At 40.2% G+C, this 27,263-nt stretch overlaps 1 protein-coding gene and 1 pseudogene across 2 annotated transcripts in view; both read right to left on the bottom strand.

Annotated features, from left to right (window-relative positions):
• Window positions 1-327: 327 nt before the first annotated feature.
• On the bottom strand, window positions 328-3,619 carry LOC114683488 (annotated as a pseudogene).
• A 16,521-nt stretch (window positions 3,620-20,140) lies between these two features.
• Rimklb (ribosomal modification protein rimK like family member B) overlaps window positions 20,141-27,263 on the bottom strand; it is a 43,425-nt gene continuing 36,302 nt past the window's right edge. For both annotated transcript variants that reach the window (XM_028857814.2, XM_037204169.1), the window contains exons 7-8: window positions 24,715-24,879; window positions 20,141-20,301 (exon numbers count right to left, since the gene is read on the bottom strand). The gene's annotated coding sequence lies outside the window, so the exon portion shown is untranslated. The remainder of the gene's footprint in view (window positions 20,302-24,714; window positions 24,880-27,263) is intronic.

The raw sequence follows: 27,263 nt of genomic DNA, 5'->3' as shown, positions 1-27,263 counted from the left end.
GAAACAGCTAACCATTGTCTCTAACCGTCATCTGGTTTCCTTTCTCTGGCGTCCTCTCGAGACTACTCCTTGAACCTGGGGGGAGGGGGGAGTGCAGCACCAGACATTAAATCTCCAGAGGGAGAGGTGTTAGCTAACCTTCTGCTGCTCATTCTGAATGCAATACACAGATTCTTAAGCCTCTTTACTATTCATGTCGTGATGATTATAGGGGGCAGGGAGTTTAAGTCAAATTTGCATATCGAAATGATGAAAACACACAAAAACCCTGTAAACAGTAAATATCCCTGAGCTACCTGTTTCAACCATGTCCAGTTTAATTCACTGCTAATAACCCTCCAGTCCATTTGGACTTTCTGCACTGATTCTTGTTTGAGCAGCTGCTTGACACCTTTGTTTGCTTCCTGTCAGCTGTTCCGTTGGAAAATCCCCATTGAAAGCAATTATCAAGGGACCCTTGATGTTATTGTTGTCAAGGTGGGGAGCCTTCCCCTTTCTCCATAGCCTGGCTCCTGGACTGCTAAGCTCATCCTGGGAAATATGCTGGGAAATATGTATTTGTGACTATCTAAGTAAGTACCGTACACCTCAAAGGCAACCACAGCCCCCTCTAGTGAGAGGACATTTCTGTACGATCATCGCCTTTCCTCTCAAATATCTGGTGCTTGACAACTTTGATTTGGAGTCATTGGTCTCTGTATTCCCCATCCACATGAGGATCGCTGTCTCCAATAGAGGGGTACTCCGTGCCATCTCTACCCCAGATTCTATTTCTACTTCAAGTGTGTGTTCTTCATTCCCTGGTTTGACTTTAGAGGACTCATTACAACCCACCTCTTGGGTCATTTGGAAGCACCCAGGCCCAGCTGTGTGGTTCACATCCCCCTCCTGTCAATGGTTGCATTTCCATTTCCCAGGAGCCTTTCAGGCTACAGTCCTGTTTCTAACTAGTTCCACAGAATTTCCTGCATACATTTCTTCCAAAGTGCCTTCTCCATCTATGATGACGTCACTTCCTCTTAGTTTTTTTTCTGTGCTGCTGACAAGGGGTTCCTCCAAGCATAAAGCCAAAACCTCCAAAGCAGTGTGTGTGTGGGGGGGAGGGATGTGTCCTTGAAAGCTCTGACCACCATCTTTCAAGCCTACTTCACTGTAAGTGTCACACTGTTTCCAAGTTTCATTGTTTGACAGAACCTCAGGAGCCTTACCCAGATCCTGGAATTTCTCCTCAGCTTGGGCATCATGAGCACTCAGGAGGCAGAGGCAGGTGGATCTCTGTGAGTTCAATGCCATCCTGGTCCACAAAGTAAGTTCCAGGCCAGCCAGGGCTACATAGTGAAACTCTGTCTAAAGAATAATGATTATAAATACATATTCAGCAAAATTTTATGTACCTAATATCAAAAAACAAACATTATTTGACATAAAGGGAAAAACGGGGCCATAAAAATTATAGTGGTGGTTAACATTCCATTCTCTATAATAGATATTATGTACAAAAAAAATTAAAACCAACCAGCTAACAAACTAAAAATCTTTAGCGTTAATCTGAACTATGGATCATAACAAACACCCACAGAATATTCTATCCTACAGCTATGGAACCCACATTCTTATCAGCTGGCTAGGGAACTTTCTCTAAAACAGATCACATTTTAGAATGTAAAAGAAACATGAACACATTGCTGCCATGATAGACTTTACCCCCTGAACCGTGGGTCAAAGACAAGCCCTCTCTCCCTTAAATCGCCTCTTTCAGGTGTCTGTCACAATGACGAGAGAGAGCACTAACAGAAAAGTTTATGGCTGTGAGTGCTTACATTAGAAAGTCAGCTCTCAAGGTAACAATGTGAGGATATACCCCCAAGGCCTTAGAAAAACAAGAGCAAGTCAAAGGCAGCATTAGTTTTGGAAAGTAATGGTCAAGGTTGGGCTAGAGAGATAGCTCAGGGGTTAAGAGTATGTATTGCTTTTCCAGAGGACCAGGTTGATTTGCAACACCAATATCAGGCAGCTCACCTATAACCCCAGCTCAGGGAATCCAATGCCTCTGGCCTAAGTGGGCACCTTCATTCTCACACACATCCCCACACACATACATATGACAGAAAAAAAAAACCACCACTTTTTTAATTAATTTTTTTGATAAAAAAAACCTTTTTTTAAATTTAATCTTTATTAGCTTAACAAGGATTAGATTTCCTTATTGTTCTTCCATACATAGTATTAGTTGATTCTCCCTCTACCCTTCTCTCTCCATCCCCCACCACCTCTCCACTTATACTTTTCCAACCCTAGGATTCCCCCTTCCACTTTTAATTTACATTGTTCTACTACACACAAAGACACCCAACATACCATAAACTTATTTCCCCCTCTCCCGGTTTCTACACTTTCCTGGGCACATAGTCACTCCCACATAAAAGCACACATATAAATGTTAGAAACCAGGATCCAATCTGAATGAGAACATGTGGCATTTGTCTTTCCAAGCCTGAGTTACCCCACTTCATATATTATTTTCCATTTCCATCCACTTCCCCGCAAATCTTATAGTTCCATCTTTCTTTACAGCTCAGTGAAATTCCATTGGAACATCTACTATATTTTCACTATCATTCATAAATTTTAAAAAGTCTTAAAAACAGAATAAAACAAAACAAGACAGGGTCTTTGGTGATGGCTTTTTTTAAATTTTATTTTTATTTATTTTATTTTATAATTTGATTTAATTTTACATATCAGCCACAGATTACCCTGTCCTCCCTCCTGCCCCCTTCCCTGCAGCCTAACCCCCCACTCCCATCTCCTTCAGGGCAAGGACTCCCTGGGATTTCAGCTCAACCTGGTGCTGGCTTTTTTATACTGCTAGAAATGGCTTTTCTATTTTTATTTCAACTTTTTATTTGCTAGTATTTAGAGATGCAATGGATCTTAGCATATTGACATTAAATCCAGATACTGTGCTGAAGTTACTAATTAAGTCTAATAGTTTGTTTACAAATTATTTTAGCTTTTATAAGTATACAATCACCTGCAAATAATGGTAGATATAGTTCTTCCTCTTTTCTTCCTTCCTTTCTTTCTCTTTCTCTTTCTTCTTCTCCTCATCTTCTTCCTTACCCACCCTCAGCTTCCAAAGAGCAAAAAAACTTTTAAAAAATAGCCAGGGCATGAATTAATTATATAGAGACAAAGACTCAATAAAACAAATATGGTTCTTTGAAAAACTAAGCAAGATCAACAAACCCTTATCCAAACTAACCAAAAGAAAGGAAAGAGCCAAATTAATAAAAGTAGAGATGGGAAATGGGATGTTGCCATGACCTGCATGGCTTTGGGATTGACTGTCTGGGGCACTGGGGATAAAGACACCACAGACATACATACAAAGAAAGTTGGGGTCAGGTGGACTGTGTACTCTGATGGAAACACACTAGCACCCCAGAAACTCTTACATACAGCTGAAGGAGGCGAATTAGCCAATCTTGGTAGGGGTCTCTGTAGGAGAGCAGTCTCAGGCTGTAGTCATCCACTACAGGAGGAAGCTGTAGCTCATATTTCTACACACATTGTCAACATTTGTACTTGGACGAGGGGAAGACCTGGCCAGCCCCATGGGTCTTAGGTATTGGGGTCTTTGACATGTCAATAATACAGATTCACTTAGGACTTCATCCACTCCTCACAGGAGGTTACAACAGACACCAGTGAAATTTAGAAGACCATTAGGTAATATTTTGAAAAGCTGTATTACAAAAAGATAGAAAAATCTAGAGGAACTGGGTAAATTCTAAAATACATATTGTCTACAAAATCAAATCAAAAGCATATAAGCAGATCTAGAATGAGATGGAGCAGTATAAAAAGAAAAGCCAAGGTTGTATGGATAAAGCCAAATGCTACCATGCCTGAAAGAACAAATACCAATGATTCTTAAACTTTTCCATAAAAGAGAAATGTAAAGGCACGAGAAAACATTCAATAAAGCCAATGTTGCCTCAATTCCAAAACCACAGAAAGCCATAATAATTCTCCTGATGAACATAGACACAGAAATTCTCAATAAATACTTACAAATTCAATAACATATTGAGAAATCATACACTATAATTAAGTAGCTCTCATTCTAGGAATCTAAAGATGGCTCAACATATTCAAATTAATAAATGTAAAATAGCACCAGAATACACTAACAACAAGAAATCACATGATCATCTTAATAGGTGTGGAAAAGGCCTTTGCGTAAAATTGACAAGAAAACTAACCAGCACATCCTTCTACTAACATGGTGTGTGTGTGTGTGTGTGTGTGTGTGTGTGTGTGTGTGTGTGTGTGTTTGCATTTAATTGAAGTGGTGTGTATGGAGAATGGATGGAGGCTTATTTACTCTTCAGACTCTTACCAGACATCAACTATCGTCCCCTAAGAGATTCATTTTTGCTGATATGGTAGGTCGTAGCTATAATTCTAGTACTTGAAAAATGGAACCAGGAAAGACCCTGGAGAGAAGGGGGAGGGGAGGGAGAGAGGGAGGGGGGAGGGAGAGAGGGAGGGAGGGAGAGAGGGAGGGAGGGAGGGAGAGAGAGAGGGGGGAGAGAGAGAGAGAGAGAGGGAGAGAGAGAGAGAGAGAGAGAGAGAGAGAGAGGGAGAGAGAGAGAGAGAGAGAGAGAGAGAGAGAGAGAGAGAGAGGGGGGGGGGGGGGGGGAGGGAGGGAGGAGGGAGGGAGAGAGAGAGAGAGAGAGAGAGAGACTAATTTTTTTCTTGCATAGAGTAGTCTTCCTGGGCGGAAGCTAAAGCTCCATGATGAAGTGCTTACTTAATATGCACAAAGCCCTGGGTTCAACACTCAGATAAATAGGTAGGTAGATAGACAGACAGATAGACAGACGGACGGACGGATGGATGGGTGGATGGATGGATGGACAAACAGATGATAGATAAATAAATAAAAATAATAGTGAACTTCCTTTTAGAAAAGTGAGTGCTACATACATGTGTGCATGTACAGTGTACTCTGTGTGTGTGTGTGTGAGAGAGAGAGAGACAGAGACAGACAGAACTGAACTCAGTGTCTTATGCATGCTAAGCAAGTGCTCAACCACCCAGCTGCACTCCCAGCCCAGTGGTACTAACCTTTATCAATCAATACAGCTAAAATAAAATGGCTTTGTTTTAATGTATTCTTCTATCTTTGTGTCACCCCAGCTTCCTTTTACCGAGGATGGCGTGGATTTCCTGATCTGCCTGCCTCCATTTCCTGTGTTGATATGCAGGCAGGTAACATCACACCCGGTCTTGTGTAGTGCTGGGGGTCAAACCCAGAGACTTCTGCATCCACTCTACCAACTAAGCCACATCACCAGACCACTATGTATTTGATACTTTGTTTTAGAGCATTCTAAAACAAAGTATTCTAATAGAGTATTATTTCCTCATTTTTCTCCGGATGATTTCCATTTTTCACATATACCATTGGTCTCATACTTGCAAATATATATTATGAGTGTTTTCATTCTCTATGATGTGGTGTCAAAAAGGTTCCTAATCCACATCACTTGGGGATACCCCAAGAACATCCTAGTTCCTCCTGCCGGGGGTGGGGTGGAATTCTTGGCAGCCAGGTTTTTATTCTCTTCATTCCAGAGGTGAGCAGAAGAGAGGCCTCTTTCTGTCTCACTCCAGAAATGCTGACTCAAGACTTCATCTGGAGAACTGGAGTTATGACCAATCACAATATAAGGAAAAGAAAAGGAAGAGTCAGTGAAGGTTGGCCACTCCCTGATCCCTCTGTGCCCCCTCCACCCTTGACTAATTACAGATTCGACTCTAGTCTCTTCCCTCTGCAATCTGCCAAAGTTCCCAAATGAATGCACGAAGGCTAATGAGATGGGTATTGACTCTACTCCAGCTTAGATGGTGGTATGAGAACATACAGTTCACTCCTTAAAGTAAGAAAGAAAAGAAAGGTTGTGTTAGATGATGGAAAGCGAAGCAGAGATATCATGTGCTCAGGTTACTCTGTAAGAGAAAGATACTTTGTCAATACATATTCCTTGAACAGTGTTGTGGGTTAAATTATGTTTCCTTCTGCAAATTCACGCTGAATCCTAACCCACAGTTATCTTAGGGTACAACTGTATCTGCAGGTGGGTTCAGCCTGGCAGCCTGGGCTGCAGACTGACTTTCTGTGCCACCATACACATTTTGAGATTATTTCTCCTACATCTGTAAAGTATCACCCTGGAATTTTTATTGGGGTTGCGTTGCATTTGTAGATTGCTTTAGGTAGAGTGGTCATTTTTATAGTATTGATTTTTCCTATCCATGAGCACAGAAGTCCTTTCCATCTTCTGGTGTCTTCCTCGATTTCGTTCTTTAGTGTCTCAAGGTTTTCATTGTAGAAGTCTTTGTTTCCTTAGTTAGGTTTATTCCTATGCATTTCATTAATTGTGTAGCTATTGTGAACGGGATTGTTCCCCTGATAAAGCCTTCAGTGTGTTTGACATTGGTATATAGGAAGGCTACTGATTATGTGTGTTAATTCTGTATCTTGCCACTTAGCTCTAAGAGTTTTTGGTTGAGTCCCAGGATCTCCTATATATAGAATTATACCACCTGCAAATGGAGATACTTTCCCTTCTTGTTTCTTAATGCTCTAGCTCGGACTTCAAGCACTGTATTTAATAGGAGTGGAGGAGAGTGGACACTCTTGTCTTATTCCTGACTTTAGTGAGAATGCTTTGAATCCTTCTTCATTTAGCATGATATTGTCTATAGCCTGGTCACATATATCCTTTATTATGTTGAGATATGCTCCCCTCATTCCTAGCTTCTTCATGACTTTTATTGCAGAGGAATCCTGAATTTTGTCAAAGGACTTTTCTGCCTCTATTGAAATGATGTGATTTCTGTGTTTGATTATATTTACATGATGAATAACATTTACTGATTTACATATTGTGGTGGTTTGAAAGAAAATGGCCCCCAAAGGAAGTGGCATTATTAGGAGGTGTGGCCTTGTTGAAGGAAGTGTGTCACTGTGGGGACAGGCTTTGAGGTCTCTTTTGTTCAAGCTTCCCTCAGTGTCAGTCAGTCGAATTCCTGTTGCCTGCAAGATGTAGCTCTCTCAGCTTCAGCACCATGTCTGTCTGCACGCCACCATGCTCCCTGTCATGATAATGGACTGAATCTCTGAAACTGTAAGCAAGCCACCCCAACTAAATGTTTTACTTTATAAGATTTGCTGTGGTCATGATGTCTCTTCATAGTGATAAAGAAAAAAAAAAACAAACCCTAAGACATATATATTAAGCCATCCTTGCTTTTTGGGAATAAAGTCAACTTGGTTGTGATGAGTAATCTTTTTCGGTGATCTTAATTAAATTAATTAGGTTTGCCAGTATTTTGTTGAGAATTTTTGCATCTGCATTTATCAGGAAGCTTGGTCTGGAATTTTCTTTCATTGTTGTCTTTATCTGTTTTTGGTATCACGTTAACGAGAATTGGGGCACCTTCCTTTTTCTGTTTCATGGAATAACTCAAATAGTATTGGTGTTAATTCTTCTTTGAAGTGCTGATAAAATTCTGTAGTGAATCCATCTGTTCACAAGCTTTTATTAGTTGGGAAACTTTTATTGCTGCTTCAATCTTTTTGCTGGTTATGGATTTGCTTAAATCATTTATTTCTTCTTGTTGTAATTTCGGTATGTTCTATGTTGTAGAAGTTCATCTATTTCTTTTAGCTTTCCCAATTCATGGGATAGAGGTTTTTGAGGCATGTCTTTATGATTTCCTGAATTTCACTGTTATCTCTTGTAATGTCACTCACTAATTTGTGCACTGATTCTGATGATGCCTTCCCATCTGTTGCTTTGGGTTTGGGTTTGTTCTTGTTTTTCCAAGGCCTTATGTGTATCATTAAGTTATTCATTTTATATATCTCAATTTCTTTATGTAGGCACTTAGTGTTATATGCTTTCCTCTTAGAACTGCTTTCACTATTTTCCAAAGATTTTGGTATTCTCTTCATTTTCATTCAAGTCAATATGCTTTCCTCTTAGAACTGCTTTCATTATTTTCCAAAGATTTTGGTATTCTCTTCATTTTCATTCAAGTCCAGGAATTTTTTTATTTCTTAAGTGACCCAATTTTTATTCAGTAGCACATTATTTAGTTTCTATAAGTTGTTTTTTTTTTCAACTTTTGGTGATTTCTATATCTGTTGGTATACAGTTTTATTCTGTTGTGATCAAACAGATTATAGGAAGTTATTACAATTTCCATGTATTTGTTGAGATTTTTCTTTGTACCCTAATATGTGTCAATTTTGGAGAAAGTTCCAAATTTGCTGCTGAACATAATGTGTATTCTTCAGTATTTTGGTGGAAGGTTCTATGCATTTCTGTTAGGTTCATTTGGTTTATGATATCATTTAATTCCAGTATTTCTCTATTTTGTTTTTGTCTGAACAAGCTGTCTGTTGGTAAAAAGGAGTACTGAAGTCATCCACTATTGCTGTATTGAGGTTAACCTGTGGTTTTACAACAAGTAGTTATTGTTTGATGGTACACCTGTATTTATTGCATATGTGTTTAGAACTGTTAATATCATCTTGGTTTATCACTCCTCTAATGAATATATAATAACCTTCCTTTTCTCTGCTGATTAGCTTTAGTTGGGTCTATTTTATCAGACATTAGACTAGCCATTCCTGCATTCTTGCTTCCATTCACTCGGAATACTGTTTTTCAACTTTTACTCTAAGGTGATAATATCTATCATTCACACTGAGATGTAATTTTTTTGGAGGAAGCAAAAAGATGGATCCTCTTTTCTAATCCAATCTGTTAGTCTATTTCTTTTTAATTGGTAATTGAGACCATTGCTATTCAGAGTTATTATCCAAGGTTATGCCTTGATTCCTGTAATTTTGTGGTGTTCTTATTGTAGGATATTTGTACACTGTGTGAAAATGTATTGCTGTGACTGGTTTAATAAAGATCTGAATGGTCGATAGCTAGGCAAGAGAGAATAGTCAGGGCTTCTGGGGAGAAAGTGGAACTCGGATGAATCTAGGTACATAAGAAGCACAGTGCCAACAAGATGCAGAGCAAGTCAGATATACAGAATGGAAGAGAGGTAAAAAGTCACATGACAGAACATGAATTAATAGAAATGGGTTAATTTAAGTTTTAAGAGCTAGCTGGTAACAAGCCTAAGCAAAAGTTTTTTGTTTTGTTTTGTTTTCATAATTAACAATAAGTCTCCGTGTCATTATCTGGGGCCTGACAGCTGACAAGAAAGTACTACTACATGTTTTCTTAGATTTCTCTTGATTAACAGATCTGGAATTGTTTATTTACACTTTATGGCCCCTTGATAGTATCTATCTTTCTCTTCAGTCCAAAGAATTCCTTTGGTATTCTCTGTAGAGATAGTTTATGGGTCATTCCTTTAATTTGTTTTTGTGATGTAAAGTTTTTATTTCTCCTTCAGCTTTAACAGATAGTTTTGCTGGGTAGAATAGCTGGGTTGATAGCTGTGGTCTTTCAGAACATGGAATACATCTTTCCAGGAACTTTTGGCTTTAAAAGTTTCTATTTAATAATAAGGTGTTACTCTCATGGGCCTGTCTTTATAAGTGTCTTGGTTTTTCTCTCTTGAAACTTTTAATAGTCTTTCTTTATTCTGTGTTTTTAGTAATCTTACTATAATACGTCATGGGTAGCTTCTTCTCTGATCGTGAGTATATGATGTTCTGCTGGCCTCTTATATTTGAATGGTATCTTAGTTGGGGTTTTTATTGCTGTGAAAAGACACCATAACCACAGCAAACGCTTATAAATGAAAACATTTAATTGAAGGGGCTTGCTGTAGGTGGAGTTTTTCTTCAGACTGCCAGTCAGCTCTGTCCTGCCAGCTGCTCCCAAATAACCACACAGAGACTTATTATTAATTATAAATGCTTGGCCAATAGCTTAGGCTTGTTACCAACTAGCTTTGACATCATATTTTATCTATGTTCTACCACATGGCTCGGTACCTTACCTCAGTATGGCATGTTTATCTCCTGCATTATCTGCATCTCCTTGAGACTCTGCCCTTCTTCCCAGCAGCCTCCTAGTCTAGCTCTCCCACACAATCTCTTCCTGCCCAGCTATAGGCCAGTTATCTCTTTATTAACCAATGAGAGTAATACATATATACAGTGTACAAAGACTGTTCCACAGCAGCTTGCTAACAGTTTCAGAGGTTCAGTCTATTGTCATGGTGGGGATGCATGGCAAGCGTGCAGGCAGACATGGTGCTACAACTAAAAGTCCTATATCTTATAGGCAACAGAATGTCAACCAACAAACCCGGCAGTATCCTAAACATGGGAAACCTCAAAGCCCACCCTCATAGTGACACATTTCCTCCAAGGCCATACCCATTCCAACAAAGCCCCAACTCCTAATAGTGTTCACTCTTTCACTCCCTGTGAGATTATGGGGGTCAATTACATTCAAACTACCACAGATAGACAGCTCTTTCTTTACTTGTGAGAACTTTTCTTCTATGGTTTTATTGAAAATATTCTGTATGCCTTTAATGTTATCTTCTTCATCTATGCCCATAAGTTGAAAGTTTGTTTTGTTTTAAACTATATCCCAAATGTTCTGTTCACATTTCTTTGTAAATGTATCATTTTGGATCACTTAGTGAAGGTCAATGATTGAAGGTCAAGTGATCCAATTCCTCTATTTTGTCTTCCATCCCTAACACTGTTTCCACATGATCTATTATACACGAAGCTGCCAAACGAGGGAGGCCTATGTTTGTTTTATTGAGGTATTCATTTCCAGCATCACTTCAGTTTGGCTTTCCTCTAGCAGTTCTCTCTCTTTATTGAACTCTATTTTTGTGTCTTTGTTTGGGGTTTTTTGTTTGTTTCTGTTTCTTTTTCTTTTTCTCAAGACAGGGTTTTTCTGTGTAATCCTGGCTGTCCTGGAACTTGCTCTATAGACTAGGCTGACCTCAAACTCAAGAGATCTGGATGTCTCCCCTCCTGAGTGCCACTGCCTGGCTATTTATGTATCTTGAATGGACCACCTTATTTCATTCAGCTTGAGGTTTTTTTGTTTGTTTTTTCCAGAGCTGAGGACCGAACCCAGGGCCTTGCACTTGCTAAGCAAGTGCTCTACCACTGAGCTAAATCCCCAATCCTCAGCTTGAGTTTTGTTCTCTGGTGTATATTCATATCTTCTTTGAGTTGTTTGAAAACAGTTGTAGTCATTTTTTTTTTTAATTATTCAGAAGTTCTTCCAGGTCACTTTCATTGGGTGAATTGCTAGAGAGCTAGTAATTTGGGAGAGGGGCATGTTACTGTTGTTTTCCATGTTGCTTATATTTCTATGCTGGAACTTGCACATCTGGTTCACTTTGTTGGCTGAGTCCTTTTGTTCAAACCACTGTTGTTGTTTTTGTTTTTGTTTGTTTTATTTTTTGAGACAGGGTTTCTCTATGTAGTTTTGGTGCCTATCCTAGATCTCGCTCTGTAGACCAGGCTGACCTCAAACTCACAGAGATCACTGGTTCTACCTCTCAAGTGCTGGGATTAAAGGCGTGCACCACTGATGCCCGGCCACTGTTGTTGTTTTTAAGATTTTAAAAATTTCCATCATTTGCATGTGTTAATCAGAGGTCAGTGTGTCAGATACCCTATACCTGGAGTTACAGGCTGTTGTGAGCCACCCAACATGGGTGCTGGTAACCCAAATCAAGTCCTCTGCAAGAGCAGTACATGCTGTTAACTATGAGCCATCTCCCCAGCCCCTCACATCCCTTCTTTCAATGGAGGATGGATACGATGTTTAGAAGAGGACTAAATTGTAGGGTGGCTGAGATGCTATTTTCTTCTATGTGACTGGTAACTAAGAGTTGTAAGTTCATCTTTTAAGAGTCCACTGCCAGTTTCCCTGAGTTAGCACAAACCTGGTCTCCTCATCCACTGGATTCTGGCATCATTCTTCAGTCTACTTTACTATGACCCTCTAATCCATCTGCCTCTATATCTGTAGAACTCCAGATATAGAGTTCTCTATATTCTCTATAGAGCAACTCCTAAGCATATTACCTACTTCCTTGAGTCTCGGGCTTTCCCTGAGTTTTGAAAACCCAGCCTGTGTGCACCCTTAACCTAGTCCTGGGGTCATTACTGTCTACCCAGAATGCACTCGTGCCCCAGCTCTGACCTTCTCCCAGACTCTATAGTAGCTTTCTGGGCTTTAATATACCTTTGAACTTAAGTCTTTGTTACACTCCCTGAAATGCATTTGTTTTCTTGGGACAAACTCTATTAGTTTATCAGACCAATGGTAGTCCTTAGAGCAGACCTGAGATCAGTGGACTGTTGAGAAATGAAACACGGGGGCTGTAGAAAACTTCCGTTAGGAGTCATCACAAGTATAATGCTAGAAGCTGTCTCCTGACCTGGCTGATAGTCCGTGGGAGTCAACAAAATAGCATGTCCTCAGACTTCTGGGAAGTTTATTCTCTGTAGGCATGGGGTAGCACATGGGTAATGTCCGCTGCTCCCAGTTTGAGGACATGACTTCATACTCCCCTTAAGTTTGAACTATGAGCAAAGAGAAAGCATTGGGCAGAGGTAATGGTTTCTGCTTTGGCTTCTGACCCTCCTTTTTCAGTGATGGGAGTCTTAAGTCACCACAGGAAAGCTTCTCTTCCTTTCTCTAGCCAGACTTCTCATGAAGTTCCTGGGAAACAAACACACAGGATACGGTGTTGCTGCAGGACTGGAAGGTGCAGAATGAGGCCAGTTTTGCCCATGAACAGACACTGGGGCATGCCTACTTCCGTTTACTTTCTCAGTCTGTTGATTTCAGGGCAGATTAGTGCAAAGCACCCTCTAGGTTCCTTAATCATGAGTAAGTAATGTTCTTGATCCCTCCCAGCACCCACATGGCTAGGCAGAACCATCTGTAACTCCAGTTCCAGGGGACCTGACGCCCTCTTCTGGCCTCCTCAGACACTGCATACATGAGGTGTACAGACATAGGCATGCAGTCAAAACATCCACACATATAAAATTAAAATAATTTAAATTCTTGCAATAAAATTTTAATATAGGAAAAGGGTGGAAGGACATCTTGGTAACTAATCGCTAGTACAATCTAAACAATTTCCTTGTCCTTGCCTCTGCAAAACTGCACTTCTGTCTATATCCCCTTAACTACAGAATACAGCAAGTTTCCCACAGTTCTCCAAACATGTGCCCAGCTTTCTAACTTCTGTTAACCCTCTATATGTCAGTTATCATGTAGCCAGGTCCATTTTTTTCTGCAAAATGTCTGTTTTTATTTTGTTTTATATGTGTGTGGGTATATTCCGATATAGACAAAATTCCATTTCACCCTTTATTTATTTTGTTATTTTATTTTATTTTATGGTCTCACTATGTAGCTTTGGCTGTCCAGAAACTTACTACTGTGGACCAGGCTGGCTTGGAACTCAGAGCTCTTCCTGCCTCTGAGTGCTAGAATTAAAGGTGTGCACCACCATGCCCAGCTAAAGCTGAAATTTAGACTCAGCTCTAACTGGAATTTACCCAATAGATCTGTCAAATAGTTAGGTCAGTTTAACAAAGACAGAGTACACTTAACTGGCTTCATTAGGAACTTGTCAAGCTGGGAACCCCAAGAACGCTGTATTTATGCTACCAAGAGTTGGCTCTGTTCAGTCAGACCAGACGCCACTTAGATTTAGACTTCAGGTTCGTTCTCAGAGATTCTATACATGAAATGGTCTAGAATTATCATGACCCCTAAGATGAAACATAAACTGAATTTGTTCATTGTGGCCAACAAATATTTAACACAAACACATGTTACTTTTGACTGGCTGATCTTAGCATTGTGTTCTCACTCAAATGAATTATCTTGTAGAGTTAGGGATGGAATAGGGGAATGGAGTGAAAATATTTAAGACTATAAAAATGGCTTTGGAACTAAATTGCATTGAATTCTTGGCAGCCTTTCTTTCCTTCAGGCTTTCATTATGATCTCATATCCTATAGTTACACTAAATATGAGGTTGGATTATATCCCCCAAGTGTGTGTTCAAATATTCAATTGATTTTATTAAACAAGTGCAAATGACTTTACTCTTTCTGTTGGTACTTTACAGCCGCTAGATATTAATTAGACTTGGCAGTTCTTAACTCCTGTCACATCCATTATCCTCCAGCTGTGTTGGGCCAGATCCCAGGACAATTCCTGACTGTGTTGGTAGAGAAAAGAAGCAATCTTTTTTTTTTAACCCGTATCTTTTCTGCCAATTCTGATAACTGACCATATGACCATTTTCAAGTTGTAACCTCACTATGGTATGATCCTTGTTACTCTCCACAGCTTTCCAGGTGCTGTTTTTCAAATATAAGTGTACAGAATCCTAACCACAAGGAATTTCTCCAATAATGGTAATGTGTTCAAATAATTTTCAATTGGTCACCCTAAAGACTCTAAGTAAAGCTAATGTTCTTATATTAGAATTATTTGGATGCATCTAAAAATAACAAAGATTTAAGCAAAGAGGAAGTTTTACACCGGGCGGTGGGGGTGCACGTCTTTAGTCCCAGCACTCGGGAGGCAGAGGCAGGCGGATCTTTATGAGTTCAAGGCCAGCCTGGTCTACAGAGTGAGATCCAGGAAAGGCGCAAAGCTACACAGAGAAACCCTGTCTCGAAAAATGAAAAAGAGGGAGTTTTACTAAAAGAGTATGATACTACATGTAGCTAGGACAAGGTAAATTATAATAGAAGCAAATATGACCATCACATGCTGTTTAAAATGTTGAGAGAGCAGTATACCTGCTTGTAGGACAAAATATTCAAGAGACAAGCTATGGAACACTGCTTTTATAATGATTCAATTGGTTTAAGGAATATTCCATACAGGTGTGGGGTGCACACCTGCACCCCAGCTCTCAGGAGATGGAAACAGAAGGGAAGTTCAAGTGCATCCTCAACTATGTAGGGAATTTGAGGCCGGCTTTGGCTACATTTACATTAGACCCTGCCTCAAAAACACCCACACTTACAAGGAAGAAATACGAAACAATCCAGCCTAGTGCTACACATGTGACACAAGCATCTGAGAGGTGACGCCAACTAGACTAAGTGCTCAAAGCCAGCCTCTGCTATGTAGGATGCATGAGATATTGTCTTAGAAAGATAAAGAAACATAAATATGCTGAAAAATAGAAAAGAAAATGCTAAACAGTGATTTCCTCTAGATTGTGGTTCTCAACCTTCCTAATGCTACGATCCTTTAATACAGTTCCTCATGTTGTGGTGACCCCCCAGCATAAAATTATTTTCATTGTTACTTCAAAACTGTAATTTTGCTACTGTTATGACGTGCAATGTAAGTATCTGTATTTTCTGATGGTCTTAGGTGACCTCTGTGAAAGTGTTGTGGGGTCGCGAACCATAGGTTGAGAATCTCTGCTCTAGAGTAAGACCAACAGAAGTAACAACTATGTACTTTAATATAGTCTCTTCTACTGAAAATTGTGTCTATGTAAGTCCTAAAGCATCCTGTAAGAAAACTCATTGATGCCAGGCAGTGGTGGTGCACACCTTTAATCCCAGCTCTTGGGAGGCAGAGGCAGGCAGATCTCTGTGAGTTCGAGGCCAGCCTGGTCTACAGAGAGTTCCAGGACAGCCAGGACTACACAGAGAAACCCTGTCTTGAAAAACAAAACCAAAACCAAACAAGAAAGCTCACTGAGAAACAGTGGGGCTACAGTGTAGAGAATACAGAGTTCCCTTCCCCACTCCCATATTAAAAATACAACTACTAAATGGTCCAGCAATTGCACTTTAAGGTATTTATCCAAAAGAACAGAAATTGGGTCTTTTAAAGAAATCTGTTCCCGGGGCTGGAGAGATGGTTCAGTGGTTAAGAGTTCCAGGATAGCCGGGCGGTGGTGGCGCACACCTTTAATCCTAGCACTCGGGAGGCAGAGCCAGGCGGATCTCTGTGAGTTCGAGGCCAGCCTGGACTACCAAGTGAGTTCCAGGAAAGGCGCAAAGCTACACAGAGAAACCCTGTCTCGAAAAACCAAAAAAAAAAAAAAAAAAAGAGTTCCAGGACAGCCAGGGCTGTTACACAGAAAAACCCTGTCTTGAAAAATAAATTGTGTGTGTGTGTGTGTGTGTGTGTGTGTGAGAGAGAGAGAGAGAGAGAGAGAGAGAGAGAGAGAGAGAGAGAGAGCGAGCGAGCCCGTGAAGGCCAGAAGTGGGTGTCATCTGATTCTATGAATTAGGAGTTACAAGTGGCTGTAAGTCACCTGCTATTTCTGCTAGAAACAGAGTTTCTGCAAGAGCAGCAGTTGCTCTTAAACCACCAAGTTTTTCCAACCCCTTATTTTAAAGGTCTTGACAAAAAATAAAATTTTGCCAGGTACATTGGTACCTACCTTTAATCCCAGCACTCTGGAGGCAGATCTCTGTGAGTCTGAGGTCAGCTTGGTCTATGGAACCAGGTCCAGACCAGCTTGAGATACACAATGAGACTCTGTCTCAAAAATAAAATAAATGGGGCTGGAGAGATGGCTCAGAGGTTGAGAGCACTGACTGTTCTTCCCGAGGACCTGAGTTCAATTCCCAGCAACCACATGGTGGCTCACAACCATCTGTAATGAGATCTGGTGCCCTCTTCTGGTGTGTAGGCAGAATACTGTATACATAATAAATAAATCTTAAAAAAAAATAAAATAAAATAAATGATAAGGAATGCAGTTGGCTAGCTGGCTTCTAGCTTCTACTTTTGGGATCTACTTCAGTACCCAAAGGCCAATTTGTTGATTCAATCAGAGCCAGGAACTGCACAGAACAGGGTAATATTAGGTCCCAGTTATATAAAAACACATATAGCCTTTGATTTAGTAAATCTGGGATTTGTTTTTTCTATCAAGAAAGAGAACCAGAAATGTTCCCACCCCTGGGGCATAGACTATTTAGTTTTGTCCTGGGGATGCGTTATCTTTACATCAGTGATATTCAAGTATGTCCCACAAAACATCCCTTCAACCATCTACAGTTTTGGTTAACCATAATCAACTGGTCTAAAAGTATTAAACGGAATATCTCAGGAGTCAACATTTCCTAAATTTTATTTTTGGAACATTGAGAATGAGACCCCTGGTACAAGTGAAGTATGCACCTTACCATAGAACTACACTCCATCTCCCAAGTTTTAAGTTGCACACATCTGTGTAGCAAGACAAAATCTTATGCTATCCTGCTGTCCAACCCTAAGCGGCTCCTTTTAGTTGCATACCAATGCTGTGCATACTACCTGTTTCCTCGGGAGGGTAGTTATCTTGCTTCACTAGCTGGCTGCTATATCACTCAATGCTTGTGTCTCAGTAACCTTTCTTTCACTAATAATCGCCCAAAGCACAAGACTGATGATGCAAGGAGGTACCAAGACACAAAATTCGGAAAGACAAATTAATTCTGGAAAGACCAGAATATACAGGAATCAGTACTATCTGTTGTTTCAGGAATTCTTGGGACATTAAGCTCCTTGGATAATGGATTATAAAATCCATTCTGTGATGTGCTAACTGGGTAGAATGAGTATGAGATGTGTTCTTTGTAGATGTAAAGTCTACAAAGATGTAGGATTCCGCCATTCCTCTAATATTTTTAGAAGGCCAGTGGTCAAGGTATGCTGGAACACACCCTATAAAATAAATGTGCCTACACTTCTCATCACTTGTTATTAGGAAGCTAACACTACCTGGTGGAGGTACCACAACCCACCCAGAAACACTGCTTCAACATTTCTTTATATTCAATGATTGGGAGACATTGCTAAATCTGAGTAGGCCTTACAAATTGAACTGTATGAGGCAAATTCTAAAAGCACAAAACATGTCAGTGGTAATGACACAAGAAATTTCAGCGAACCATGAAATCATGAAAAGGTTCCTTAAATGTGTGAAGTAGGTCTCTGTAGTGTTAAGGAGTGGAACATGGTTGCCATGGGGATATAATACCCAGTGTCTTCAAAGAAAAGTGGATGCAACTAGTACATGAGACTTACAGCCTCTAGCAATCCTGACCCTTTGCACAGGTCCAATGAGGATTCCTCCCGCATACTAGTCAGGCCACTTCTACCCAAGCAGTACTAAAGCATCCAATGGGCAACCTGCTCAGATTGGTGGGCTTACCTGCACATGAAGTCTGTTCTCTCTGCTCTCCAAAAGCATTCCTGTCTACTGCTTTTTCCTTTCCGTTGTTATCTTTTCCTCAGAACTCTCTCTTGACTACCAGGGTTTCATTAGCACTCTTCTATCCATACATGTATCAATGTCATAAACAAGCTAAGAGAGCTGTTGCCACCTACCTAATGAGGCCTTGCCCTCAATCTAGTCTTCCTGTGTAACTGGAGGTGACTATAGGGAACTGCCATAAACAAGCAAAAACCCCTGAACCTGTCAAAGGTCATCTTTAATAAGGAAGTTGACATTTACTGATTGTTTATTAGTCTTCAGAACTCTGAAGAAATTTGATGCCTTTAGTGCTTTTTGTTATACTCAAGTATCTTACCATGAAGGGTGGCTTTCTATTTACTGGTTTAATTAGGCTAACTTCATCAACTATCAACTCCTTATTCCTTTTTGACTGTGCTGTGTTAGAGTCTCAAATCATGGGTCATTTCATAAGACATTCAATCTACTTAATCTTCAACAGATATGTCTTCTAAAAAACAGGATCCAAAAATGACTTTTACTCCTTAAAATCATGGCAACCCCAGACTCAGTCTATTAAGGTTACAGCATCTACATGAGAAATCATTTCAGTGCTGTGATATTGCTGGTTCTGGGATACTTCTCACTGGACTGCTAATAATGGCCTGCTGCTTCAGGGTTCCACTGATCTGTATTGCTGTATTGTTAACCAGACGGTTAACATCGGCGCATGCCTGTGAGGGATTTCCCAGATTGCATTAACTGAGGTGGGAGGCACCCCTACCCTCTTCCCCCATGTACTAAATGAGGGCAGCACCATTCCAACGGAGTCCTTGACTGAATCAGAAGCAAGCAGACACCAGCACTCAGGATGCACATACCCCGCACTTCGCCTCCCCTGCTGTGCTGCACACCCCTTTGCACACACATACGAACACCCTAACCCCGCCCCCCTGCTTGAGCTACTTTGGTTGGGTGTTGTCACAGCAATAAGAACGGTAATCAGTGTACACAGGGTTGTCTCACCATCACACTCTTCATTTTCTCCCAACAGTCCATTTGCTTCTATCAGTAACTTCTGAAATGCCTTGTTCCATTCTTAGTAACTTTCACTTTGAAGCAAATGTCTGACCTGTTGGCATGTCCTTAAGATTCTAAGAACTGAAACAGAAACACCAATCTTAGGAATACATTTATTTCAGTGGTAGAGTGCTTGCCAATATGGGCAAGACCCCATGTTGAAGTTCAGCAAATTAAATAATTCAGTCGTTTTGAATTAGTTATCAATAACCAAATGCATAAGATTGACAGTGTTAAACATTCAACAATAGGTGAAGTGCTACACCATATTCTAGTAATCCTTACATATTAATCTAACTAAATTCAATTACTTTCTTTTGAAATAAATACTCTACATCATGGAGAGAGATGTGTCCAAAGGCCATGTAACCATTAAGTGCTAGAATTGAAATCTGAGACAGTATGACCATTCCTTTCAGAGATTAACAACCACAGCAGCGATTCGGCATGATCATTCAGTGTTGAAGGAAAGGGACCCAGAGGAAATTACCCAACACCGCTGTAGTACCTGCCTATGTGCCAAATGGAGCATTCCGTCAGAAGGAAAGAATGTAAGATTTCATTTGCCGAAGACAACTAGTGGGAAGAATAAAAGAACTCGGTTGAGTCTAGTATCCTGGACTAATGTGAACAGCACTTATGATGGAGTGGGTAGTTGAGTCTAGTATCCTGGACTAATGTGAACAGCACCTATGATGGAGTGGGTAGTTGAGTCTAGTATCCTGGACTAATGTGAATAGCATATATGATGGAGTGGGTAGAGATAATAGCTGCTAAAAGAACAAGGCACATTCCATGTGTTTCATTTCCATTCAGTGCTTTTATTTTAGAAAAAGAAACCACACTGAATCCAACAGGGTAGAACTACTGGCTTCTTATTCTGTGTTATTCTTCTACTTTAAACAGTGAACTCCAATCTGTCTTCATCCAGAATAGCACTGGTTATTTCAAGAGAACCTGGGGAAAAACAAAATTCACTGAAATCACAGATTAAGTATCTGTCACGGGGATAAGGGAAAAAAGAAAAAGGAAGGAAAGGAAGCCAACCAACATTACAATATATACAAATTGTACTTCAATTCTTTTGTTATTTCCATTCTTTGACTTGGTGATCTGAGTTAACAAAGACATATACTCTAATTATAACTTGGAAAATAGTTAATGTTCCTAACACTTTAGTGAGCATAACTATTACTACTATAAATACATTTATTTTCTCCAGAAGAAACTCTTCTAAATCCTGAATAAGCACATGGATCCGCAGTACTGCCAACGGGCTGCACAGTGCTGCACCTTCCATCTCAGCACTCGGGTGCTGAGGCAGGATGGCCTACCAGCTCCAGGTACCGAAGCAACGCAATGAGTGACTCGCCACCCAGGCTACACAGAAGACTCCAGCTCACAAAACCGAGATGCTACCAAAAAATACCCCACAGTACTGCAGCTTTTTTTAAAACTTTGCTTTTTTCCTTTCCTACAGTTTATAACTTATTTTAAGCAGATTATCTAGTTAAGCATGTTTTCTCAGAGATTAAGATACCCAACAGGGGAGCTGGAGAGATAGCTCCATGGTTTAGAGCACTGACTACTCTTCCGGAGGACCCGGGTTCGATTCCCAGCATCCATATGGGAGCTCACAAGTATCTGTACCTCCAGTTGCAGGGAATCCCACACCCTCACAAAGAACACATGTAGGTAAAACACCAATGTACACAAAATAAAAATAGTTTAAAAAATAAAGATACCCAACAAAAATAATTTATAAAACTCAAATCCAATCTGAAGTACTGAATGGTCATAATATTTTAAAACTAGCATCACAGTCTTATTAGTATTCTTTTTTGTTTTCCAGACAGGGTTTCTCTGTGTAGCTTTGGAGTCTGTCCTGGAACTCTGTAGCCCAGGCTGGCCTCAAACTCAGAGATCCACCTGCCTCTGCCTCCCGAGTGCTGGGATTAAAGGTGTGTACCACCACCGCCTGGTTAGTATTATTTCTTAACAGTGCTGTTAGAGAGGAAAGTGTGGCTACAGTCAGAACTGTGCCAGCACAAGAAACTGAAGCGGGAATGAAAACTCTTACAGATTAAATAAAATTACTGTACAAGGCCCCAAACAAAGTTCAACTTTAATTCTCTTACTCTTATCCCCTAAATTTTCAATACTTTATTTACAATAAATTTCAATTCAGATTAATATTCAAGTTGGTCATCTTTTTTAGCCCTGAATTTTTTTTAGCATTTCTATATACTAGCCAAAATTACTGATTGGGACATAACTGTTTAGGGCAGTAAAACATTTTTCAACGTTAGGACAATTTTTTTAAATACAGGTGGTATCACTTTAACACATTTTTTAGACAACAAAATTCACTGCATATTTAGACAGTTGTTCCACTGTTGTTACTATTCATCCTACTGACTCTGCTTGTCCCTCTTCTGGTTTTACAATCTACAATGAAAAGAAGGCACTTGAGAATATAGACTTCATCTCTGTGACAGTCTGAATCATTTTCTGGAATAGAATGGAATGTGCAAAAGAGAGGCAGGTTTCAGAGTAGGAATGCTTTCTCCTTAGAACAGAAATTCTAGAGAGCACAAAGGCATCTTTGTATCTTTCCTTACCCAAAAGATTGTGTGTGTGTGTGTGTGTGTGTGTGTGTGTGTGTGTGTGTGTGTGTCCGTCCACCAAAGTTGAATCCTCTGGAGCTAGAGTTACAGGTGGTTGAGAGCCACCTGACATGGATGCTGGGAACTGAGTAAGAACCACACTCAGGTCTGGGAAGAATTGCTGAGCCAAGTAAACTCAAATGTCAACAGTAAATATGCATGCAAACACCCGAAGGTGGTTCCTACAGCCATCTCAATAAGCTTTCTGAAAAGAACCCCATGCTTACCCTGGGTAAGGCCAGCTCCCATGCAGAGCAGGTGTCCAGTAACTACTGATGGAGTGAGTGGATATAATGTAAACTACAGAGTTGGGTTTCAGCTCTGGCTGAAATCTTGGGAAATCATTTTCTAATCTATTTCAATTATTATTGTGGCGGCTGGAGAGGTGGCTCAGCGGTTAAGGGCACTGGCTGCTCTTCCAGAGGACCTGAGTTCAATTCCCAGCATCCACATGGTGGCTCACAACCATCCATAATGATCTGGTGCCCTCTTCTGGCATGCAGGCATACATGCAGGCAGAACACTGTATATATAATAAACAAACAAACATTTAAAAAAAATTATTATTGTGTTCATTATGCGAGCACATGAACATGCAGAAATCAAAGGACAACTTTAGAGAGCTGGTTCTCTCCTTTCACCATGGGTTCCAGGGATAAAGTTCAAGTTCAGGAGTTAGAAGACTTGCCTAAAGACTTGAGATATAGCTCAATATGTAAAGGTGCTGGAGTACAAGCCTGACTAACCTGAGTTTGAATTCAAGACTACATGAAGTAACTAATCTTTGCAAATGTCTATGGTAAGTTTTTGTAAACCAGGAACTCATTCTATTAGATTAGTAGGCGCCATCACCAATCACCCATCTCTGGATATCCTATCTTTATTGTTGTATGACTTGAGAACATGATTTCCATATACCAAGGCCCCTCCCTAATGAATGTGCTTCTGAGAAACATTATTCTCTATGGAAACACTGAGGCCCATTAGTGTCACCACTGTTCTGTGCCATTCATCATGCACACGTCTGCACTTGATGGGAGAGCAGGAGGATTAGGAGTTCAATGCCAGCCTGACATAAAACAAAACAAAAAATCAAACAAACAAACAAGTTTTATCTGAAAAACTAAACCTTCATCTCTAATACATAGGTTTCACAATGAGTAGAGCTCCTTTAGATTTAAAAATCAGGAGGTAAGGGGGGGGGGAATATGTGGCTCATGAGGCAGAGCTGCAGAGAGACCCTTTCTCAACACCCCTGCCCCTACCAAAACAAAGGTAGGTTGAAGCCAAAGTCTAAATAAGGCTGGGCTTTATCTCAGTGGTGGAGCACTGGGTCAGCAATGAGGCCTGTGTGCACGTGAATAATGACGCATTGTCCTTTCATTTCTGTTAAAATCATTGTAAACAATTTGGTCGCCAGAAATAAAGATAGTCCATTTAAATGTTTAAGTAAATAGGTCTGCTTATTAAGATTTGAGGGTTGGGGATTTAGCTCAGTGGTAGAGCGCTTGCCTAGCAAGCGCAAGGCCCTAGGTTCAGTCCTGAGCTTTAAAAAAAAAAAAAAAATTTGATTTTTTTACTCTTTAATTCTTGTAGACTTCAAAATCCCATTTACTTTCTTCTACTTAGCCTAGCCAAATTCTTGTCTAATCTTTCCCTTCTTCTCCATCCCCTTCCCTTTTTCTCTTCCTTCTTTTCTCTCATATAGCTAATGCTGGTCTCAACTCACAATGCAGCCAAGGATGACCCTAAATCCCTGCTCCTTCTGCTTGTTTCCCAAGTTCTAGGATTACAGAAATGCAGTGCCACAGTGTCAATACCTTAAACCTAAATTAAAAAAAAAAAAAAAAAAGGAAAGACAGACATAGACGTGATGGCAGAGGAAGCCAGTTGGGCTCTTTTGTGAATAACATCAACCTGATCCATAGGGGTGAGTCAGCTAGGTCTACATACCCTGTATCTCAAAGCAAGAAAACAAACCACCCCCAAACAAAAGATTACATGCTTTTAATCCCAGCACTCTGGAGGCAGAGGCAGGTTGATCTCTGAGCTTAAGGCCAGCCCGGTCTACATAGTGAATTCCAGGACAGCCAGGGCTATGTAGAGAGAACCTGTCACAAAATAAAAAATCAGCAGGGCAACATTGGATTAAAAAAAAAAAAAATCTTGAGGCAACAGGGAGAATAAGAGGGGGAAAAAGGAATGGGGAGGAGAGAGACACACAAACACTGAAATGAGAAATAAAAAAAGAGGAAAAGACTCAGAAACGTGAGCAGGAGAGAAGAACTGACAGGTCTGTAGAGAGAGAGAGAAAGAGATCCCCCTGTCTCTGCCTCCAAGTGCTGGAACTGAAGGCCTATACTACCACCACCCTGCTTAATTATTACATTCTTTATCTACCCCTCCAGCATTCCTACTAAATGGGGAGGTCTTAACTCCATAAAAGAGTTTTTAAAAGAGAATTTATATTCAACATAATTTTTGCCATCATTAAAGGTCAATGTTTCAATGTATTGGGGATTTTGCATAGTGTTAGTATAAATTTTTCAAAACAGGGACTGATAATGCACCAGTAGGAACAGATTTAACCTAAAGTAGAGAGTGACGGATACCCATGTTTACACACCACCACAGGCCGCAACAATGCACCTTCCACAACACTGGTATCACACCAAAAGCACATTCCAGGTTGGAAATAACTTACCATTCAGAGTAAGGAGGCAGCCATCCTAAATGCAGCTTTCATCTCTGCCCTTCCTTGCTCCACTCAGTATGTCACATGCTCTTTCTTCTCCTATGCAGGTTTTAACGTCAACAGCCACTCTCAAGAGTTCCTTTCTCTGCTGCCACCTACCCGTTTATCTCTCTGCTGCAGCAGAAGGGCATATAGAAAAAGGCCTTGCTTATTGTTCAAATTAAACAAATGCTTTAACACTTCATATTTTAACACGTGAATCAACATTTTCAAATATTGCCCATCCCACCTCAATAATCAGGAGAAAAAAACCCAATCATAGAAAACCAAATAACGTATGATCAATGTTCATGCTAAGCTAGGAAAATTAAAAACAGAAAGAAAGGAGGAGGAACGATTATACACTCAGTGGTCGTTATCTCAAAGAGCCATGTTCTGTTTCATTGTTTTCCTTCCCTATGTATCCCTATGAGCTATAAATAAGTACATGATTTAAATTAACTAGGTAGTCTACAACTCCTACAAATTCCAAACTCAGAGACTACCCAAAGAACCATGGAAGACACATCAATACAAAGCCTTTAAAGTAATTCTAGAAACTAAGGGTGTTAGGTGCTTTACCTGCTTGAGATTTCAATGTTCTGGACTGCTTATTGCCCAATGGCTCTGAATACAATAAAACACGAACACATACGCCACCTACATTTAAAATAGGGTAGCATTTGTATGCCCATATTGGGTATTTTGTTTTGCAAAAGAGTTAATATTCATTAAGTCCCTTAGAAAGGGCTGATCATGAATGTACATTTCCTTAAACTAATACATACATAAAAAAAATTAGGGGGAAGGGAAGGAATGACAAAAATAATAGTTCTAAGAGAATTGGGAATTAACACAGCATGATGTCTAATGCTTTTTAAAAATCTAAGATTCACTTCTATTCCCATTCTTTGTCACTGGAGCCTACATTTGAAATTTTCTATTCGACACTAAGGAACTACATCCAAGAAGAGACTAGCAATAATAACGGCTTCCTTTTTCCACCCTCCCATTACCTTCTCCCCGAATAGATGTACAGACTTGGCAACTTAAAACAATAACAAACACTGACATCAGCACCAAAGAGCTGGTCGACAGCAGCACTGCAATGACATCGCTTCCACTTTCTCATTCCTTCCCCCATCTCAAACCCCACCCTTTTGACCTCTGCATATGGGATGAGCCTGAGCAGGAGAAGTTGGAGATGTCAGGACTGCGCCGTTCCCACGGATGCTCCTAGAGGCCTGCTGTGCTTCTGGGAACTGAGGCACAGGGATGTCTGTCTGACTGAAACCTAAAACAACAACAGTTCACCCCACCCCTCATGTTCCCCAAATCCCAAATAGCAGCCAGGTAAATATACTATATGAGGTCCACCTAGTAAGTTTGAATACAATAAAATCAAGATTCCTTACAAGTCGGCAGTATTAATGGGGCATCAGAATAGGGGTTGTTAAACTCTCTACAGCCTGTGCAATGCAAACATTCTACTGGTAGCCATTCTCATAGGCCAGAGAACAAGTCTCCTGAAGGAGTCCTTCTCAGACCACCTCACACATCCCTGTAGGAGTGCAGGTGGAATTCCTGGACAAGTAAGTCAATTTCAGTTCAGTTCAACAGATAATCATCTTAAGATGCCAGAGGATGTCCCTACCCCATGTGTCAACTGAAGCACAGAATAGGCTAATCATTTATTACAAGCCTCTAGTTGAGGCCAGGGTTTCTTATTCACTAACCAGGTCTGCTGAATGTATACATTCTTAGTGTAGGACATTACAAACTACCAGATAAAACTATGCAAAAAATAAAGGGAAGGTGCTGGCTACTGTCTCTGAAACCCTTTATTAAAGAGAGATTACTGCTCTAATGTAAAATATAAAGCTAGCTTTCAGAGTGAAAACCTTAGAAAGGACAGGGAAGGAGGAAACAGTAAGCAAACTGGGATGGACATAAAGGAAAGCGGTATCTAACAGAAGACTACCAAACTGTACAAACTATTTCCATTCTGCCACTAACTTTGTTTTATGACCCTGGCTAATCTGGTTAACCATGCTGTGCTTCAGAAATGCTACCCTATATGTTCCAATCTATACAATGTATACTCTTTAGAATTTGATAGTCTTCGGCTATTCACATACATCTGTTAGGACTACTGTATCAGAAAGGCTAGTGATCACTTCTAAGGTGACTAGAAAGCTCTATTGGTTTCACAAGCCCCGTGCACGTCACTAAGGCCAACTGGACGCAGTGTACTTTAAACCATATATATAACCTAGAACCTAGTTTTACACACCTCTAGTTTTCCATACCTGTCAACTCCTAATTGATGTCTTTAAAGTGTGAGCTCACTGTGTATTCGGAACACCAACCCCTGAAAAAGCTTAAGCCAGAGTAGCACAATGGAAGAGACAAACAAACCCACAACAAAACAAAGCCAAAGTCACACTCTGAAAACTTATTATAGACATATATGCAAGGAATGGAGTATCTAAACAGCTAAATGAAATCCCAAGTGCTGA

This window comes from Peromyscus leucopus, chromosome 3 (genome assembly GCF_004664715.2).
Source record: "Peromyscus leucopus breed LL Stock chromosome 3, UCI_PerLeu_2.1, whole genome shotgun sequence".
NCBI lineage: Eukaryota > Metazoa > Chordata > Mammalia > Rodentia > Cricetidae > Peromyscus > Peromyscus leucopus.
The sequence above is the reverse complement of the archived record's forward strand: the minus strand, read 5'-3'. Positions and strand labels throughout refer to the sequence as shown.